Genomic DNA, 22,138 nt, shown 5'->3' on the forward strand with positions numbered 1-22,138 from the left:
ACTGTTTCAGGGCAAGAGATTGTGTTTTAGACTAAAAGGGAATGCATTATAAGAAGAATCTTTACTTTGAAACTCTGTTCTTTACCTTTTTCACACTATGAAACATCTTTGTATTCACCTTAAACACTGTTTCAGGGCAAGAGAATGTGTTTTAGACTAAAATGGAGTGCATTATCAGAAGAATCTTTACTTAGAAACTCTGTTCTTTACCTTTTTCACACTATGAAACAGCTTTCGCACTGCTTCAGTGCAAGAGATTGTGTTTTAGACTAAAAGGGAATGCATTATAAGAAGAATCTTTACTTTGAAACTCTGTTCTTTAACTTTTTCTCACTATGAAACAGCTTTGTATTCACCTTAAACACTGTTTCAAGGCAAGAGATTGTGTTTTAGACTAAAAGGGAATGCATTATAAGAAGAATCTTTACTTTGAAACTCTTCTTTACCTTTTTTTCACTATGAAACAGCTTTGTATTGACCTTAAACACTGTTTCAGGGCAAGAGATTGTGTTTTAGACTAAAAGGGAATGCATTATAAGAAGAATCTTTACTTTGAAACTCTTCTTTACCTTTTTTTCACTATGAAACAGCTTTGTATTGACCTTAAACACTGTTTCAGGGCAAGAGATTGTGTTTTAGACTAAAAGGGAATGCATTATAAGAAGAATCTTTACTTTGAAACTCTTCTTTACCTTTTTTTCACTATGAAACAGCTTTGTATTGACCTTAAACACTGTTTCAGGGCAAGAGATTGTGTTTTAGACTAAAAGGGAATGCATTATAAGAAGAATCTTTACTTTGAAACTCTGTTCTTTACCTTTTTCACACAATGAAACATCTTTGTATTCACCTTAAACACTGTTTCAGGGCAAGAGAATGTGTTTTAGACTAAAATGGAGTGCATTATCAGAAGAATCTTTACTTAGAAACTCTGTTCTTTACCTTTTTCACACTATGAAACAGCTTTAGCACTGCTTCAGGGCAAGAGATTGTGTTTTAGACTAAAAGGGAATGCATTATAAGAAGAATCTTTACTTTGAAACTCTGTTCTTTACCTTTTTCACAATATGAAACAGCTTTGTATTCACCTTAAACACTGTTTCAGGGCAAGAGATTGTGTTTTAGACTAAAAGGGAATGCATTATAAGAAGAATCTTTACTTTGAAACTGTTCTTTACCTTTTTCACACTATGAAACAGCTTTGTATTCACCTTAAACACTGTTTCAGGGCAAAAGATTGTGTTTTAGTCTAAAAGGGAATGCATTATAAGAAGAATCTTTACTTTGAAACTCTGTTCTTTACCTTTTTCTCACTATGAAACAGCTTTGTATTCACCTTAAACACTGTTTCAGGGCAAGAGAATGTGTTTTAGACAAAAAGGGAGAGCATTATAAGAAGAATCTTTACTTAGAAACTCTGTTCTTTACCTTTTTCACACTATGAAACAGCTTTAGCACTGCTTCAGGGCAAGAGATTGTGTTTTAGACTAAAAGGGAATGCATTATGAGAAGAATCTACTTTGAAACTCTGTTCTTTACCTTTTTCACACTATGAAACAGCTTTGTATTCACCTTAAACACTGTTTCAGGGCAAGAGATTGTGTTTTAGACTAAAAGGGAATGCATTATGAGAAGAATCTACTTTGAAACTCTGTTCTTTACCTTTGTCACACTATGAAACAGCTTTGTATTCACCTTAAACTGTTTCAGGGCAAGATATTGTGTTTTAGACTAAAGGGGAATGCATAATAAGAAGAATCTTTACTTAGAAACTCTGTTCTTTACCTTTTTCACACTATGAAACAGCTTTGTATTCACCTTAAACACTGTTTCAGGGTAAGAGATTGTGTTTTAGACTAAAAGGGAATGCATTATAAGAAGAATCTTTACTTTGAAACTCTGTTCTTTACCTTTTTTTCACTATGAAACAGCTTTGTATTCACCTTAAACACTGTTTCAGGGCAAGAGATTGTGTTTTAGACTAAAAGGGAATGCATTATGAGAAGAATCTTTACTTTGAAACTCTGTTCTTTACCTTTTTCACACTATGAAACAGCTTTGTATTCACCTTAAACACTGTTTCAGGGCAAGAGATTGTGTTTTAGACTAAAATGGAATGCATTATAAGAAGAATCTTTACTTTGAAACTCTGTTCTTTACCTTTTTCACACTATGAAACAGCTTTGTATTCACCTTAAACACTGTTTCAGGGCAAGAGATTGTGTTTTAGACTAAAAGAGTCTGCATTATAAGAAGAATCTTTACTTTGAAATCTGTTCTTTACCTGTGTCACACTATGAAACACCTTTATATTCACCTTAAACACTGTTTCAGGGCAAGAGATTGTGTTTTAGACTAAAAGGGAATGCATTATAAGAAGAATCTTTACTTTGAAACTCTTCTTTACCTTTTTCTCACTATGAAACAGCTTCGTATTGACCTTAAACACTGTTTCAGGGCAAGAGATTGTGTTTTAGAGTAAAAGGGAATGCATTATAAGAAGAATCTTTACTTTGAAACTCTGTTCTTTACCTTTTTCACACTATGAAACAGCTTTGTATTCACCTTAAACACTGTTTCAGGGCAAGAGAATGTGTTTTAGACTAAAAGGGAGTGCATTATAAGAAGAATCTTTACTTAGAAACTCTGTTCTTTACCTTTTTCACACTATGAAACAGCTTTAGCACTGCTTCAGGGCAAGAGATTGTGTTTTAGACTAAAAGGGAATGCATTATAAGAAGAATCTTTACTTTGAAACTCTGTTCTTTACCTTTTTCACAATATGAAACAGCTTTGTATTCACCTTAAACACTGTTTCAGGGCAAGAGATTGTGTTTTAGACTAAAAGGGAATGCATTATAAGAAGAATCTTTACTTTGAAACTCTGTTCTTTACCTTTTTCACACTATGAAACAGCTTTGTATTCACCTTAAACACTGTTTCAGGGCAAGAGATTGTGTTTTAGACTAAAAGGGAATGCATTATAAGAAGAATCTTTACTTTGAAACTGTTCTTTACCTTTTTCACACTATCAAACAGCTTTGTATTCACCTTAAACACTGTTTCAGGGCAAAAGATTGTGTTTTAGTCTAAAAGGGAATGCATTATAAGAAGAACCTTTACTTTGAAACTCTGTTCTTTACCTTTTTCTCACTATGAAACAGCTTTGTATTCACCTTAAACACTGTTTCAGGGCAAGAGATTGTGTTTTAGATTAAAAGGGAATGCATTATAAGAAGAATCTTTACTTTGAAACTCTGTTCTTTACCTTTTTCACACTATGAAACAGCTTTGTATTCACCTTAAACACTGTTTCAGGGCAAGAGATTGTGTTTTAGACTAAAAGGGAATGCATTATAAGAAGAATCTTTACTTTGAAACTCTGTTCTTTACCTTTTTCACACTATGAAACAGCTTTGTATTGACCTTAAACACTGTTTCAGGGCAAGAGATTGTGTTTTAGAGTAAAAGGGAATGCATTATAAGAAGAATCTTTACTTTGAAACTCTGTTCTTTACCTTTTTCACACTATGAAACAGCTTTGTATTCACCTTAAACACTGTTTCAGGGCAAGAGAATGTGTTTTAGACTAAAAGGGAGTGCATTATAAGAAGAATCTTTACTTAGAAACTCTGTTCTTTACCTTTTTCACACTATGAAACAGCTTTAGCACTGCTTCAGGGCAAGAGATTGTGTTTTAGACTAAAAGGGAATGCATTATAAGAAGAATCTTTACTTTGAAACTCTGTTCTTTACCTTTTTCACAATATGAAACAGCTTTGTATTCACCTTAAACATTGTTTCAGTGCAAGAGATTGTGTTTTAGGCTAAAAGAGACTGCATTATAAGAAGAATCTTTACTTTGAAACTCTGTTCTTTATCTTTTTCACACTATGAAACAGCTTTGTATTCACCTTAAACACTGTTTCAGGGCAAGAGATTGTGTTTTAGACTAAAAGGGAATGCATTATAAGAAGAATCTTTACTTTGAAACTCTTCTTTACCTTTTTCTCACTATGAAACAGCTTTATATTCACCTTAAACACTGTTTCAGGGCAAGAGATTGTGTTTTAGACTAAAAGGGAATGCATTATGAGAAGAATCTACTTTGAAACTCTGTTCTTTACCTTTTTCACACTATGAAACAGCTTTGTATTCACCTTAAACACTGTTTCAGGGCAAGAGATTGTGTTTTAGGCTAAAAGAGACTGCATTATAAGAAGAATCTTTACTTTGAAACTCTGTTCTTTACCTTTTTCACACTATGAAACAGCTTTGTATTCACCTTAAACACTGTTTCAGGGCAAGAGATTGTGTTTTAGACTAAAAGGGAATGCATTATACGAAGAATGTTTACTTTGAAACTCTGTTCTTTACCTTTTTCACACTATGAAACAGCTTTGTATTCACCTTAAACTGTTTCAGGGCAAGAGATTGTGTTTTAGACTAAAAGGGAATGCATTATGAGAAGAATCTTTACTTTGAAACTCTGTTCTTTACCTTTTTCACACTATGAAACAGCTTTGTATTCACCTTAAACACTGTTTCAGGGCAAGAGATTGTGTTTTAGACTAAAAGAGACTGCATTATAAGAAGAATCTTTACTTTGAAATCTGTTCTTTACCTGTTTCACACTATGAAACACCTTTATATTCACCTTAAACTCTGTTTCAGGGCAAGAGATTGTGTTTTAGACTAAAAGGGAATGCATTATAAGAAGAATCTTTACTTTGAAACTCTTCTTTACCTTTTTCTCACTATGAAACAGCTTTGTATTGACCTTAAACACTGTTTCAGGGCAAGAGATTGTGTTTTAGACTAAAAGGGAATGCATTATAAGAAGAATCTTTACTTTGAAACTCTGTTCTTTACCTTTTTCACACTATGAAACAGCTTTGTATTCACCTTAAACACTGTTTCAGGGCAAGAGAATGTGTTTTAGACTAAAAGGGAGTGCATTATAAGAAGAATCTTTACTTAGAAACTCTGTTCTTTACCTTTTTCACACTATGAAACAGCTTTAGCACTGCTTCAGGGCAAGAGATTGTGTTTTAGACTAAAAGGGAATGCATTATAAGAAGAATCTTTACTTTGAAACTCTGTTCTTTACCTTTTTCACAATATGAAACAGCTTTGTATTCACCTTAAACACTGTTTCAGGGCAAGAGATTGTGTTTTAGACTAAAAGGGAATGCATTATAAGAAGAATCTTTACTTTGAAACTGTTCTTTACCTTTTTCACACTATCAAACAGCTTTGTATTCACCTTAAACACTGTTTCAGGGCAAAAGATTGTGTTTTAGTCTAAAAGGGAATGCATTATAAGAAGAACCTTTACTTTGAAACTCTGTTCTTTACCTTTTTCTCACTATGAAACAGCTTTGTATTCACCTTAAACACTGTTTCAGGGCAAGAGATTGTGTTTTAGACTAAAAGGGAATGCATTATAAGAAGAATCTTTACTTTGAAACTCTGTTCTTTACCTTTTTCACACTATGAAACAGCTTTGTATTGACCTTAAACACTGTTTCAGGGCAAGAGATTGTGTTTTAGAGTAAAAGGGAATGCATTATAAGAAGAATCTTTACTTTGAAACTCTGTTCTTTACCTTTTTCACACTATGAAACAGCTTTGTATTCACCTTAAACACTGTTTCAGGGCAAGAGAATGTGTTTTAGACTAAAAGGGAGTGCATTATAAGAAGAATCTTTACTTAGAAACTCTGTTCTTTACCTTTTTCACACTATGAAACAGCTTTAGCACTGCTTCAGGGCAAGAGATTGTGTTTTAGACTAAAAGGGAATGCATTATAAGAAGAATCTTTACTTTGAAACTCTGTTCTTTACCTTTTTCACAATATGAAACAGCTTTGTATTCACCTTAAACACTGTTTCAGGGCAAGAGATTGTGTTTTAGACTAAAAGGGAATGCATTATAAGAAGAATCTTTACTTTGAAACTCTGTTCTTTACCTTTTTCACACTATGAAACAGCTTTGTATTCACCTTAAACACTGTTTCAGGGCAAGAGATTGTGTTTTAGACTAAAAGGGAGTGCATTATAAGAAGAATCTTTACTTAGAAACTCTGTTCTTTACCTTTTTCACACTATGAAACAGCTTTAGCACTGCTTCAGGGCAAGAGATTGTGTTTTAGACTAAAAGGGAATGCATTATAAGAAGAATCTTTACTTTGAAACTCTGTTCTTTAACTTTTTCACAATATGAAACAGCTTTGTATTCACCTTAAACACTGTTTCAGGGCAAGAGATTGTGTTTTAGACTAAAAGGGAATGCATTATAAGAAGAATCTTTACTTTGAAACTCTGTTCTTTGTCTTTTTCACACTATGAAACAGCTTTGTATTCACCTTAAACACTGTTTAAGGGCAAGAGATTGTGTTTTAGACTAAAAGGGAATGCATTATAAGAAGAATCTTTACTTTGAAACTCTGTTCTTTACCTTTTTCACACTATGAAACAGCTTTGTATTCACCTTAAACACTGTTTCAGGGCAAGAGATTGTGTTTTAGACTAAAAGGGAATGCATTATAAGAAGAATCTTTACTTTGAAACTGTTCTTTACCTTTTTCACACTATCAAACAGCTTTGTATTCACCTTAAACACTGTTTCAGGGCAAGAGATTGTGTTTTAGACTAAAAGAGACTGCATTATAAGAAGAATCTTTACTTTGAAATCTGTTCTTTACCTGTTTCACACTATGAAACACCTTTATATTCACCTTAAACTCTGTTTCAGGGCAAGAGATTGTGTTTTAGACTAAAAGGGAATGCATTATAAGAAGAATCTTTACTTTGAAACTCTTCTTTACCTTTTTCTCACTATGAAACAGCTTTGTATTGACCTTAAACACTGTTTCAGGGCAAGAGATTGTGTTTTAGACTAAAAGGGAATGCATTATAAGAAGAATCTTTACTTTGAAACTCTGTTCTTTACCTTTTTCACACTATGAAACAGCTTTGTATTCAACTTAAACACTGTTTCAGGGCAAGAGAATGTGTTTTAGACTAAAAGGGAGTGCATTATAAGAAGAATCTTTACTTAGAAACTCTGTTCTTTACCTTTTTCACACTATGAAACAGCTTTAGCACTGCTTCAGGGCAAGATATTGTGTTTTAGACTAAAAGGGAATGCATTATAAGAAGAATCTTTACTTTGAAACTCTGTTCTTTACCTTTTTCACAATATGAAACAGCTTTGTATTCACCTTAAACACTGTTTCAGGGCAAGAGATTGTGTTTTAGACTAAAAGGGAATGCATTATAAGAAGAATCTTTACTTTGAAACTGTTCTTTACCTTTTTCACACTATCAAACAGCTTTGTATTCACCTTAAACACTGTTTCAGGGCAAAAGATTGTGTTTTAGTCTAAAAGGGAATGCATTATAAGAAGAACCTTTACTTTGAAACTCTGTTCTTTACCTTTTTCTCACTATGAAACAGCTTTGTATTCACCTTAAACACTGTTTCAGGGCAAGAGATTGTGTTTTAGATTAAAAGGGAATGCATTATAAGAAGAATCTTTACTTTGAAACTCTGTTCTTTACCTTTTTCACACTATGAAACAGCTTTGTATTGACCTTAAACACTGTTTCAGGGCAAGAGATTGTGTTTTAGAGTAAAAGGGAATGCATTATAAGAAGAATCTTTACTTTGAAACTCTGTTCTTTACCTTTTTCACACTATGAAACAGCTTTGTATTCACCTTAAACACTGTTTCAGGGCAAGAGAATGTGTTTTAGACTAAAAGGGAGTGCATTATAAGAAGAATCTTTACTTAGAAACTCTGTTCTTTACCTTTTTCACACTATGAAACAGCTTTAGCACTGCTTCAGGGCAAGAGATTGTGTTTTAGACTAAAAGGGAATGCATTATAAGAAGAATCTTTACTTTGAAACTCTGTTCTTTACCTTTTTCACAATATGAAACAGCTTTGTATTCACCTTAAACACTGTTTCAGGGCAAGAGATTGTGTTTTAGACTAAAAGGGAATGCATTATAAGAAGAATCTTTACTTTGAAACTCTGTTCTTTACCTTTTTCACACTATGAAACAGCTTTGTATTCACCTTAAACACTGTTTCAGGGCAAGAGATTGTGTTTTAGACTAAAAGGGAGTGCATTATAAGAAGAATCTTTACTTAGAAACTCTGTTCTTTACCTTTTTCACACTATGAAACAGCTTTAGCACTGCTTCAGGGCAAGAGATTGTGTTTTAGACTAAAAGGGAATGCATTATAAGAAGAATCTTTACTTTGAAACTCTGTTCTTTAACTTTTTCACAATATGAAACAGCTTTGTATTCACCTTAAACACTGTTTCAGGGCAAGAGATTGTGTTTTAGACTAAAAGGGAATGCATTATAAGAAGAATCTTTACTTTGAAACTCTGTTCTTTGTCTTTTTCACACTATGAAACAGCTTTGTATTCACCTTAAACACTGTTTCAGGGCAAGAGATTGTGTTTTAGACTAAAAGAGACTGCATTATAAGAAGAATCTTTACTTTGAAACTCTGTTCTTTACCTTTTTCACACTATGAAACAGCTTTGTATTCACCTTAAACACTGTTTCAGGGCAAGAGAATGTGTTTTAGACAAAAAGGGAGTGCATTATAAGAAGAATCTTTACTTAGAAACTCTGTTCTTTACCTTTTTCACACTATGAAACAGCTTTAGCACTGCTTCAGTGCAAGAGATTGTGTTTTAGACTAAAAGGGAATGCATTATAAGAAGAATCTTTACTTTGAAACTCTGTTCTTTACCTTTTTCACACTATGAAACAGCTTTGTATTCACCTTAAACATTGTTTCAGGGCAAGAGATTGTGTTTTAGGCTAAAAGAGACTGCATTATAAGAAGAATCTTTACTTTGAAACTCTGTTCTTTACCTTTTTCACACTATGAAACAGCTTTGTATTCACCTTAAACACTGTTTCAGGGCAAGAGATTGTGTTTTAGACTAAACGGGAATGCATTATAAGAAGAATCTTTACTTTGAAACTCTTCTTTACCTTTTTCTCACTATGAAACAGCTTTATATTCACCTTAAACACTGTTTCAGGGCAAGAGATTGTGTTTTAGACTAAAAGGGAATGCATTATGAGAAGAATCTACTTTGAAACTCTGTTCTTTACCTTTTTCACACTATGAATCAGCTTTGTATTCACCTTAAACACTGTTTCAGGGCAAGAGATTGTGTTTTAGGCTAAAAGAGACTGCATTATAAGAAGAATCTTTACTTTGAAACTCTGTTCTTTACCTTTTTCACACTATGAAACAGCTTTGTATTCACCTTAAACACTGTTTCAGGGCAAGAGATTGTGTTTTAGACTAAAAGGGAATGCATTATACGAAGAATGTTTACTTTGAAACTCTGTTCTTTACCTTTTTCACACTATGAAACATCTTTGTATTCACCTTAAACTGTTTCAGGGCAAGAGATTGTGTTTTAGACTAAAAGGGAATGCATTATGAGAAGAATCTTTACTTTGAAACTCTGTTCTTTACCTTTTTCACACTATGAAACAGCTTTAGCACTGCTTCAGGGCAAGATATTGTGTTTTAGACTAAAAGGGAATGCATTATAAGAAGTATCTTTACTTTGAAACTCTGTTCTTTACCTTTTTCACAATATGAAACAGCTTTGTATTCACCTTAAACACTGTTTCAGGGCAAGAGATTGTGTTTTAGACTAAAAGGGAATGCATTATAAGAAGAATCTTTACTTTGAAACTGTTCTTTACCTTTTTCACACTATCAAACAGCTTTGTATTCACCTTAAACACTGTTTCAGGGCAAAAGATTGTGTTTTAGTCTAAAAGGGAATGCATTATAAGAAGAACCTTTACTTTGAAACTCTGTTCTTTACCTTTTTCTCACTATGAAACAACTTTGTATTCACCTTAAACACTGTTTCAGGGCAAGAGATTGTGTTTTAGATTAAAAGGGAATGCATTATAAGAAGAATCTTTACTTTGAAACTCTGTTCTTTACCTTTTTCACACTATGAAACAGCTTTGTATTCACCTTAAACACTGTTTCAGGGCAAGAGATTGTGTTTTAGACTAAAAGGGAATGCATTATAAGAAGAATCTTTACTTTGAAACTCTGTTCTTTACCTTTTTCACACTATGAAACAGCTTTGTATTGACCTTAAACACTGTTTCAGGGCAAGAGATTGTGTTTTAGAGTAAAAGGGAATGCATTATAAGAAGAATCTTTACTTTGAAACTCTGTTCTTTACCTTTTTCACACTATGAAACAGCTTTGTATTCACCTTAAACACTGTTTCAGGGCAAGAGAATGTGTTTTAGACTAAAAGGGAGTGCATTATAAGAAGAATCTTTACTTAGAAACTCTGTTCTTTACCTTTTTCACACTATGAAACAGCTTTAGCACTGCTTCAGGGCAAGAGATTGTGTTTTAGACTAAAAGGGAATGCATTATAAGAAGAATCTTTACTTTGAAACTCTGTTCTTTACCTTTTTCACAATATGAAACAGCTTTGTATTCACCTTAAACACTGTTTCAGGGCAAGAGATTGTGTTTTAGACTAAAAGGGAATGCATTATAAGAAGAATCTTTACTTTGAAACTCTGTTCTTTACCTTTTTCACACTATGAAACAGCTTTGTATTCACCTTAAACACTGTTTCAGGGCAAGAGATTGTGTTTTAGACTAAAAGGGAGTGCATTATAAGAAGAATCTTTACTTAGAAACTCTGTTCTTTACCTTTTTCACACTATGAAACAGCTTTAGCACTGCTTCAGGGCAAGAGATTGTGTTTTAGACTAAAAGGGAATGCATTATAAGAAGAATCTTTACTTTGAAACTCTGTTCTTTAACTTTTTCACAATATGAAACAGCTTTGTATTCACCTTAAACACTGTTTCAGGGCAAGAGATTGTGTTTTAGACTAAAAGGGAATGCATTATAAGAAGAATCTTTACTTTGAAACTCTGTTCTTTGTCTTTTTCACACTATGAAACAGCTTTGTATTCACCTTAAACACTGTTTCAGGGCAAGAGATTGTGTTTTAGACTAAAAGAGACTGCATTATAAGAAGAATCTTTACTTTGAAACTCTGTTCTTTACCTTTTTCACACTATGAAACAGCTTTGTATTCACCTTAAACACTGTTTCAGGGCAAGAGAATGTGTTTTAGACAAAAAGGGAGTGCATTATAAGAAGAATCTTTACTTAGAAACTCTGTTCTTTACCTTTTTCACACTATGAAACAGCTTTAGCACTGCTTCAGTGCAAGAGATTGTGTTTTAGACTAAAAGGGAATGCATTATAAGAAGAATCTTTACTTTGAAACTCTGTTCTTTACCTTTTTCACACTATGAAACAGCTTTGTATTCACCTTAAACATTGTTTCAGGGCAAGAGATTGTGTTTTAGGCTAAAAGAGACTGCATTATAAGAAGAATCTTTACTTTGAAACTCTGTTCTTTACCTTTTTCACACTATGAAACAGCTTTGTATTCACCTTAAACACTGTTTCAGGGCAAGAGATTGTGTTTTAGACTAAACGGGAATGCATTATAAGAAGAATCTTTACTTTGAAACTCTTCTTTACCTTTTTCTCACTATGAAACAGCTTTATATTCACCTTAAACACTGTTTCAGGGCAAGAGATTGTGTTTTAGACTAAAAGGGAATGCATTATGAGAAGAATCTACTTTGAAACTCTGTTCTTTACCTTTTTCACACTATGAATCAGCTTTGTATTCACCTTAAACACTGTTTCAGGGCAAGAGATTGTGTTTTAGGCTAAAAGAGACTGCATTATAAGAAGAATCTTTACTTTGAAACTCTGTTCTTTACCTTTTTCACACTATGAAACAGCTTTGTATTCACCTTAAACACTGTTTCAGGGCAAGAGATTGTGTTTTAGACTAAAAGGGAATGCATTATACGAAGAATGTTTACTTTGAAACTCTGTTCTTTACCTTTTTCACACTATGAAACAGCTTTGTATTCACCTTAAACTGTTTCAGGGCAAGAGATTGTGTTTTAGACTAAAAGGGAATGCATTATGAGAAGAATCTTTACTTTGAAACTCGGTTCTTTACCTTTTTCACACTATGAAACAGCTTTGTATTCACCTTAAACACTGTTTCAGGGCAAGAGATTGTGTTTTAGACTAAAATGGAATGCATTATAAGAAGAATCTTTACTTTGAAACTCAGTTCTTTACCTTTTTCACACTATGAAACAGCTTTGTATTCACCTTAAACACTGTTTCAGGGCAAGAGATTGTGTTTTAGACTAAAAGAGACTGCATTATAAGAAGAATCGTTACTTTGAAATCTGTTCTTTACCTGTTTCACACTATGAAACACCTTTATATTCACCTTAAACTCTGTTTCAGGGCAAGAGATTGTGTTTTAGACTAAAAGGGAATGCATTATAAGAAGAATCTTTACTTTGAAACTCTTCTTTACCTTTTTCTCACTATGAAACAGCTTTGTATTGACCTTAAACACTGTTTCAGGGCAAGAGATTGTGTTTTAGACTAAAAGGGAATGCATTATAAGAAGAATCTTTACTTTGAAACTCTGTTCTTTACCTTTTTCACACTATGAAACAGCTTTGTATTCACCTTAAACACTGTTTCAGGGCAAGAGAATGTCTTTTAGACAAAAAGGGAGTGCATTATAAGAAGAATCTTTACTTAGAAACTCTGTTCTTTACCTTTTTCACACTATGAAACAGCTTTAGCACTGCTTCAGTGCAAGAGATTGTGTTTTAGACTAAAAGGGAATGCATTATAAGAAGAATCTTTACTTTGAAACTCTGTTCTTTACCTTTTTCACACTATGAAACAGCTTTGTATTCACCTTAAACATTGTTTCAGGGGAAGAGATTGTGTTTTAGGCTAAAAGAGACTGCATTATAAGAAGAATCTTTACTTTGAAACTCTGTTCTTTACCTTTTTCACACTATGAAACAGCTTTGTATTCACCTTAAACACTGTTTCAGGGCAAGAGATTGTGTTTTAGACTAAACGGGAATGCATTATAAGAAGAATCTTTACTTTGAAACTCTTCTTTACCTTTTTCTCACTATGAAACAGCTTTATATTCACCTTAAACACTGTTTCAGGGCAAGAGATTGTGTTTTAGACTAAAAGGGAATGCATTATGAGAAGAATCTACTTTGAAACTCTGTTCTTTACCTTTTTCACACTATGAATCAGCTTTGTATTCACCTTAAACACTGTTTCAGGGCAAGAGATTGTGTTTTAGGCTAAAAGAGACTGCATTATAAGAAGAATCTTTACTTTGAAACTCTGTTCTTTACCTTTTTCACACTATGAAACAGCTTTGTATTCACCTTAAACACTGTTTCAGGGCAAGAGATTGTGTTTTAGACTAAAAGGGAATGCATTATACGAAGAATGTTTACTTTGAAACTCTGTTCTTTACCTTTTTCACACTATGAAACAGCTTTGTATTCACCTTAAACTGTTTCAGGGCAAGAGATTGTGTTTTAGACTAAAAGGGAATGCATTATGAGAAGAATCTTTACTTTGAAACTCTGTTCTTTACCTTTTTCACACTATGAAACAGCTTTGTATTCACCTTAAACACTGTTTCAGGGCAAGAGATTGTGTTTTAGACTAAAATGGAATGCATTATAAGAAGAATCTTTACTTTGAAACTCAGTTCTTTACCTTTTTCACACTATGAAACAGCTTTGTATTCACCTTAAACACTGTTTCAGGGCAAGAGATTGTGTTTTAGACTAAAAGAGACTGCATTATAAGAAGAATCGTTACTTTGAAATCTGTTCTTTACCTGTTTCACACTATGAAACACCTTTATATTCACCTTAAACTCTGTTTCAGGGCAAGAGATTGTGTTTTAGACTAAAAGGGAATGCATTATAAGAAGAATCTTTACTTTGAAACTCTTCTTTACCTTTTTCTCACTATGAAACAGCTTTGTATTCACCTTAAACACTGTTTCAGGGCAAGAGATTGTGTTTTAGACTAAAAGGGAATGCATTATAAGAAGAATCTTTACTTTGAAACTCTGTTCTTTACCTTTTTCACACTATGAAACAGCTTTGTATTCACCTTAAACACTGTTTCAGGGCAAGAGAATGTGTTTTAGACTAAAAGGGAGTGCATTATAAGAAGAATCTTTACTTAGAAACTCTGTTCTTTACCTTTTTCACACTATGAAACAGCTTTAGCACTGCTTCAGGGCAAGAGATTGTGTTTTAGACTAAAAGGGAATGCATTATAAGAAGAATCTTTACTTTGAAACTCTGTTCTTTACCTTTTTCACAATATGAAACAGCTTTGTATTCACCTTAAACACTGTTTCAGGGCAAGAGATTGTGTTTTAGACTAAAAGGGAATGCATTATAAGAAGAATCTTTACTTTGAAACTGTTCTTTACCTTTTTCACACTATGAAACAGCTTTGTATTCACCTTAAACACTGTTTCAGGGCAAGAGAATGTGTTTTAGACTAAAAGGGAGTGCATTATAAGAAGAATCTTTACTTAGAAACTCTGTTCTTTACCTTTTTCACACTATGAAACAGCTTTAGCACTGCTTCAGGGCAAGAGATTGTGTTTTAGACTAAAAGGGAATGCATTATAAGAAGAATCTTTACTTTGAAACTCTGTTCTTTACCTTTTTCACAATATGAAACAGCTTTGTATTCACCTTAAACACTGTTTCAGGGCAAGAGATTGTGTTTTAGACTAAAAGGGAATGCATTATAAGAAGAATCTTTACTTTGAAACTCTGTTCTTTACCTTTTTCACACTATGAAACAGCTTTGTATTCACCTTAAACACTGTTTCAGGGCAAGAGATTGTGTTTTAGACTAAAAGGGAGTGCATTATAAGAAGAATCTTTACTTAGAAACTCTGTTCTTTACCTTTTTCACACTATGAAACAGCTTTAGCACTGCTTCAGGGCAAGAGATTGTGTTTTAGACTAAAAGGGAATGCATTATAAGAAGAATCTTTACTTTGAAACTCTGTTCTTTAACTTTTTCACAATATGAAACAGCTTTGTATTCACCTTAAACACTGTTTCAGGGCAAGAGATTGTGTTTTAGACTAAAAGGGAATGCATTATAAGAAGAATCTTTACTTTGAAACTCTGTTCTTTGTCTTTTTCACACTATGAAACAGCTTTGTATTCACCTTAAACACTGTTTAAGGGCAAGAGATTGTGTTTTAGACTAAAAGGGAATGCATTATAAGAAGAATCTTTACTTTGAAACTCTGTTCTTTACCTTTTTCACACTATGAAACAGCTTTGTATTCACCTTAAACACTGTTTCAGGGCAAGAGATTGTGTTTTAGACTAAAAGGGAATGCATTATAAGAAGAATCTTTACTTTGAAACTGTTCTTTACCTTTTTCACACTATCAAACAGCTTTGTATTCACCTTAAACACTGTTTCAGGGCAAGAGATTGTGTTTTAGACTAAAAGAGACTGCATTATAAGAAGAATCTTTACTTTGAAATCTGTTCTTTACCTGTTTCACACTATGAAACACCTTTATATTCACCTTAAACTCTGTTTCAGGGCAAGAGATTGTGTTTTAGACTAAAAGGGAATGCATTATAAGAAGAATCTTTACTTTGAAACTCTTCTTTACCTTTTTCTCACTATGAAACAGCTTTGTATTGACCTTAAACACTGTTTCAGGGCAAGAGATTGTGTTTTAGACTAAAAGGGAATGCATTATAAGAAGAATCTTTACTTTGAAACTCTGTTCTTTACCTTTTTCACACTATGAAACAGCTTTGTATTCAACTTAAACACTGTTTCAGGGCAAGAGAATGTGTTTTAGACTAAAAGGGAGTGCATTATAAGAAGAATCTTTACTTAGAAACTCTGTTCTTTACCTTTTTCACACTATGAAACAGCTTTAGCACTGCTTCAGGGCAAGATATTGTGTTTTAGACTAAAAGGGAATGCATTATAAGAAGAATCTTTACTTTGAAACTCTGTTCTTTACCTTTTTCACAATATGAAACAGCTTTGTATTCACCTTAAACACTGTTTCAGGGCAAGAGATTGTGTTTTAGACTAAAAGGGAATGCATTATAAGAAGAATCTTTACTTTGAAACTGTTCTTTACCTTTTTCACACTATCAAACAGCTTTGTATTCACCTTAAACACTGTTTCAGGGCAAAAGATTGTGTTTTAGTCTAAAAGGGAATGCATTATAAGAAGAACCTTTACTTTGAAACTCTGTTCTTTACCTTTTTCTCACTATGAAACAGCTTTGTATTCACCTTAAACACTGTTTCAGGGCAAGAGATTGTGTTTTAGATTAAAAGGGAATGCATTATAAGAAGAATCTTTACTTTGAAACTCTGTTCTTTACCTTTTTCACACTATGAAACAGCTTTGTATTGACCTTAAACACTGTTTCAGGGCAAGAGATTGTGTTTTAGAGTAAAAGGGAATGCATTATAAGAAGAATCTTTACTTTGAAACTCTGTTCTTTACCTTTTTCACACTATGAAACAGCTTTGTATTCACCTTAAACACTGTTTCAGGGCAAGAGAATGTGTTTTAGACTAAAAGGGAGTGCATTATAAGAAGAATCTTTACTTAGAAACTCTGTTCTTTACCTTTTTCACACTATGAAACAGCTTTAGCACTGCTTCAGGGCAAGAGATTGTGTTTTAGACTAAAAGGGAATGCATTATAAGAAGAATATTTACTTTGAAACTCTGTTCTTTACCTTTTTCACAATATGAAACAGCTTTGTATTCACCTTAAACACTGTTTCAGGGCAAGAGATTGTGTTTTAGACTAAAAGGGAATGCATTATAAGAAGAATCTTTACTTTGAAACTCTGTTCTTTACCTTTTTCACACTATGAAACAGCTTTGTATTCACCTTAAACACTGTTTCAGGGCAAGAGATTGTGTTTTAGACTAAAAGGGAGTGCATTATAAGAAGAATCTTTACTTAGAAACTCTGTTCTTTACCTTTTTCACACTATGAAACAGATTTAGCACTGCTTCAGGGCAAGAGATTGTGTTTTAGACTAAAAGGGAATGCATTATAAGAAGAATCTTTACTTTGAAACTCTGTTCTTTAACTTTTTCACAATATGAAACAGCTTTGTATTCACCTTAAACACTGTTTCAGGGCAAGAGATTGTGTTTTAGACTAAAAGGGAATGCATTATAAGAAGAATCTTTACTTTGAAACTCTGTTCTTTGTCTTTTTCACACTATGAAACAGCTTTGTATTCACCTTAAACACTGTTTCAGGGCAAGAGATTGTGTTTTAGACTAAAAGAGACTGCATTATAAGAAGAATCTTTACTTTGAAACTCTGTTCTTTACCTTTTTCACACTATGAAACAGCTTTGTATTCACCTTAAACACTGTTTCAGGGCAAGAGAATGTGTTTTAGACAAAAAGGGAGTGCATTATAAGAAGAATCTTTACTTAGAAACTCTGTTCTTTACCTTTTTCACACTATGAAACAGCTTTAGCACTGCTTCAGTGCAAGAGATTGTGTTTTAGACTAAAAGGGAATGCATTATAAGAAGAATCTTTACTTTGAAACTCTGTTCTTTACCTTTTTCACACTATGAAACAGCTTTGTATTCACCTTAAACATTGTTTCAGGGCAAGAGATTGTGTTTTAGGCTAAAAGAGACTGCATTATAAGAAGAATCTTTACTTTGAAACTCTGTTCTTTACCTTTTTCACACTATGAAACAGCTTTGTATTCACCTTAAACACTGTTTCAGGGCAAGAGATTGTGTTTTAGACTAAACGGGAATGCATTATAAGAAGAATCTTTACTTTGAAACTCTTCTTTACCTTTTTCTCACTATGAAACAGCTTTATATTCACCTTAAACACTGTTTCAGGGCAAGAGATTGTGTTTTAGACTAAAAGGGAATGCATTATGAGAAGAATCTACTTTGAAACTCTGTTCTTTACCTTTTTCACACTATGAATCAGCTTTGTATTCACCTTAAACACTGTTTCAGGGCAAGAGATTGTGTTTTAGGCTAAAAGAGACTGCATTATAAGAAGAATCTTTACTTTGAAACTCTGTTCTTTACCTTTTTCACACTATGAAACAGCTTTGTATTCACCTTAAACACTGTTTCAGGGCAAGAGATTGTGTTTTAGACTAAAAGGGAATGCATTATACGAAGAATGTTTACTTTGAAACTCTGTTCTTTACCTTTTTCACACTATGAAACAGCTTTGTATTCACCTTAAACTGTTTCAGGGCAAGAGATTGTGTTTTAGACTAAAAGGGAATGCATTATGAGAAGAATCTTTACTTTGAAACTCTGTTCTTTACCTTTTTCACACTATGAAACAGCTTTAGCACTGCTTCAGGGCAAGATATTGTGTTTTAGACTAAAAGGGAATGCATTATAAGAAGAATCTTTACTTTGAAACTCTGTTCTTTACCTTTTTCACAATATGAAACAGCTTTGTATTCACCTTAAACACTGTTTCAGGGCAAGAGATTGTGTTTTAGACTAAAAGGGAATGCATTATAAGAAGAATCTTTACTTTGAAACTGTTCTTTACCTTTTTCACACTATCAAACAGCTTTGTATTCACCTTAAACACTGTTTCAGGGCAAAAGATTGTGTTTTAGTCTAAAAGGGAATGCATTATAAGAAGAACCTTTACTTTGAAACTCTGTTCTTTACCTTTTTCTCACTATGAAACAGCTTTGTATTCACCTTAAACACTGTTTCAGGGCAAGAGATTGTGTTTTAGATTAAAAGGGAATGCATTATAAGAAGAATCTTTACTTTGAAACTCTGTTCTTTACCTTTTTCACACTATGAAACAGCTTTGTATTCACCTTAAACACTGTTTCAGGGCAAGAGATTGTGTTTTAGACTAAAAGGGAATGCATTATAAGAAGAATCTTTACTTTGAAACTCTGTTCTTTACCTTTTTCACACTATGAAACAGCTTTGTATTGACCTTAAACACTGTTTCAGGGCAAGAGATTGTGTTTTAGAGTAAAAGGGAATGCATTATAAGAAGAATCTTTACTTTGAAACTCTGTTCTTTACCTTTTTCACACTATGAAACAGCTTTGTATTCACCTTAAACACTGTTTCAGGGCAAGAGAATGTGTTTTAGACTAAAAGGGAGTGCATTATAAGAAGAATCTTTACTTAGAAACTCTGTTCTTTACCTTTTTCACACTATGAAACAGCTTTAGCACTGCTTCAGGGCAAGAGATTGTGTTTTAGACTAAAAGGGAATGCATTATAAGAAGAATCTTTACTTTGAAACTCTGTTCTTTACCTTTTTCACAATATGAAACAGCTTTGTATTCACCTTAAACACTGTTTCAGGGCAAGAGATTGTGTTTTAGACTAAAAGGGAATGCATTATAAGAAGAATCTTTACTTTGAAACTCTGTTCTTTACCTTTTTCACACTATGAAACAGCTTTGTATTCACCTTAAACACTGTTTCAGGGCAAGAGATTGTGTTTTAGACTAAAAGGGAGTGCATTATAAGAAGAATCTTTACTTAGAAACTCTGTTCTTTACCTTTTTCACACTATGAAACAGCTTTAGCACTGCTTCAGGGCAAGAGATTGTGTTTTAGACTAAAAGGGAATGCATTATAAGAAGAATCTTTACTTTGAAACTCTGTTCTTTAACTTTTTCACAATATGAAACAGCTTTGTATTCACCTTAAACACTGTTTCAGGGCAAGAGATTGTGTTTTAGACTAAAAGGGAATGCATTATAAGAAGAATCTTTACTTTGAAACTCTGTTCTTTGTCTTTTTCACACTATGAAACAGCTTTGTATTCACCTTAAACACTGTTTCAGGGCAAGAGATTGTGTTTTAGACTAAAAGAGACTGCATTATAAGAAGAATCTTTACTTTGAAACTCTGTTCTTTACCTTTTTCACACTATGAAACAGCTTTGTATTCACCTTAAACACTGTTTCAGGGCAAGAGAATGTGTTTTAGACAAAAAGGGAGTGCATTATAAGAAGAATCTTTACTTAGAAACTCTGTTCTTTACCTTTTTCACACTATGAAACAGCTTTAGCACTGCTTCAGTGCAAGAGATTGTGTTTTAGACTAAAAGGGAATGCATTATAAGAAGAATCTTTACTTTGAAACTCTGTTCTTTACCTTTTTCACACTATGAAACAGCTTTGTATTCACCTTAAACATTGTTTCAGGGCAAGAGATTGTGTTTTAGGCTAAAAGAGACTGCATTATAAGAAGAATCTTTACTTTGAAACTCTGTTCTTTACCTTTTTCACACTATGAAACAGCTTTGTATTCACCTTAAACACTGTTTCAGGGCAAGAGATTGTGTTTTAGACTAAACGGGAATGCATTATAAGAAGAATCTTTACTTTGAAACTCTTCTTTACCTTTTTCTCACTATGAAACAGCTTTATATTCACCTTAAACACTGTTTCAGGGCAAGAGATTGTGTTTTAGACTAAAAGGGAATGCATTATGAGAAGAATCTACTTTGAAACTCTGTTCTTTACCTTTTTCACACTATGAATCAGCTTTGTATTCACCTTAAACACTGTTTCAGGGCAAGAGATTGTGTTTTAGGCTAAAAGAGACTGCATTATAAGAAGAATCTTTACTTTGAAACTCTGTTCTTTACCTTTTTCACACTATGAAACAGCTTTGTATTCACCTTAAACACTGTTTCAGGGCAAGAGATTGTGTTTTAGACTAAAAGGGAATGCATTATACGAAGAATGTTTACTTTGAAACTCTGTTCTTTACCTTTTTCACACTATGAAACAGCTTTGTATTCACCTTAAACTGTTTCAGGGCAAGAGATTGTGTTTTAGACTAAAAGGGAATGCATTATGAGAAGAATCTTTACTTTGAAACTCGGTTCTTTACCTTTTTCACACTATGAAACAGCTTTGTATTCACCTTAAACACTGTTTCAGGGCAAGAGATTGTGTTTTAGACTAAAATGGAATGCATTATAAGAAGAATCTTTACTTTGAAACTCAGTTCTTTACCTTTTTCACACTATGAAACAGCTTTGTATTCACCTTAAACACTGTTTCAGGGCAAGAGATTGTGTTTTAGACTAAAAGAGACTGCATTATAAGAAGAATCGTTACTTTGAAATCTGTTCTTTACCTGTTTCACACTATGAAACACCTTTATATTCACCTTAAACTCTGTTTCAGGGCAAGAGATTGTGTTTTAGACTAAAAGGGAATGCATTATAAGAAGAATCTTTACTTTGAAACTCTTCTTTACCTTTTTCTCACTATGAAACAGCTTTGTATTGACCTTAAACACTGTTTCAGGGCAAGAGATTGTGTTTTAGACTAAAAGGGAATGCATTATAAGAAGAATCTTTACTTTGAAACTCTGTTCTTTACCTTTTTCACACTATGAAACAGCTTTGTATTCACCTTAAACACTGTTTCAGGGCAAGAGAATGTCTTTTAGACAAAAAGGGAGTGCATTATAAGAAGAATCTTTACTTAGAAACTCTGTTCTTTACCTTTTTCACACTATGAAACAGCTTTAGCACTGCTTCAGTGCAAGAGATTGTGTTTTAGACTAAAAGGGAATGCATTATAAGAAGAATCTTTACTTTGAAACTCTGTTCTTTACCTTTTTCACACTATGAAACAGCTTTGTATTCACCTTAAACATTGTTTCAGGGCAAGAGATTGTGTTTTAGGCTAAAAGAGACTGCATTATAAGAAGAATCTTTACTTTGAAACTCTGTTCTTTACCTTTTTCACACTATGAAACAGCTTTGTATTCACCTTAAACACTGTTTCAGGGCAAGAGATTGTGTTTTAGACTAAACGGGAATGCATTATAAGAAGAATCTTTACTTTGAAACTCTTCTTTACCTTTTTCTCACTATGAAACAGCTTTATATTCACCTTAAACACTGTTTCAGGGCAAGAGATTGTGTTTTAGACTAAAAGGGAATGCATTATGAGAAGAATCTACTTTGAAACTCTGTTCTTTACCTTTTTCACACTATGAATCAGCTTTGTATTCACCTTAAACACTGTTTCAGGGCAAGAGATTGTGTTTTAGGCTAAAAGAGACTGCATTATAAGAAGAATCTTTACTTTGAAACTCTGTT

The sequence above is a fragment of the Electrophorus electricus genome, chromosome 20, assembly GCF_041902795.1.
Source record: "Electrophorus electricus isolate QZ-2024a chromosome 20, ASM4190279v1, whole genome shotgun sequence".
NCBI lineage: Eukaryota > Metazoa > Chordata > Actinopteri > Gymnotiformes > Gymnotidae > Electrophorus > Electrophorus electricus.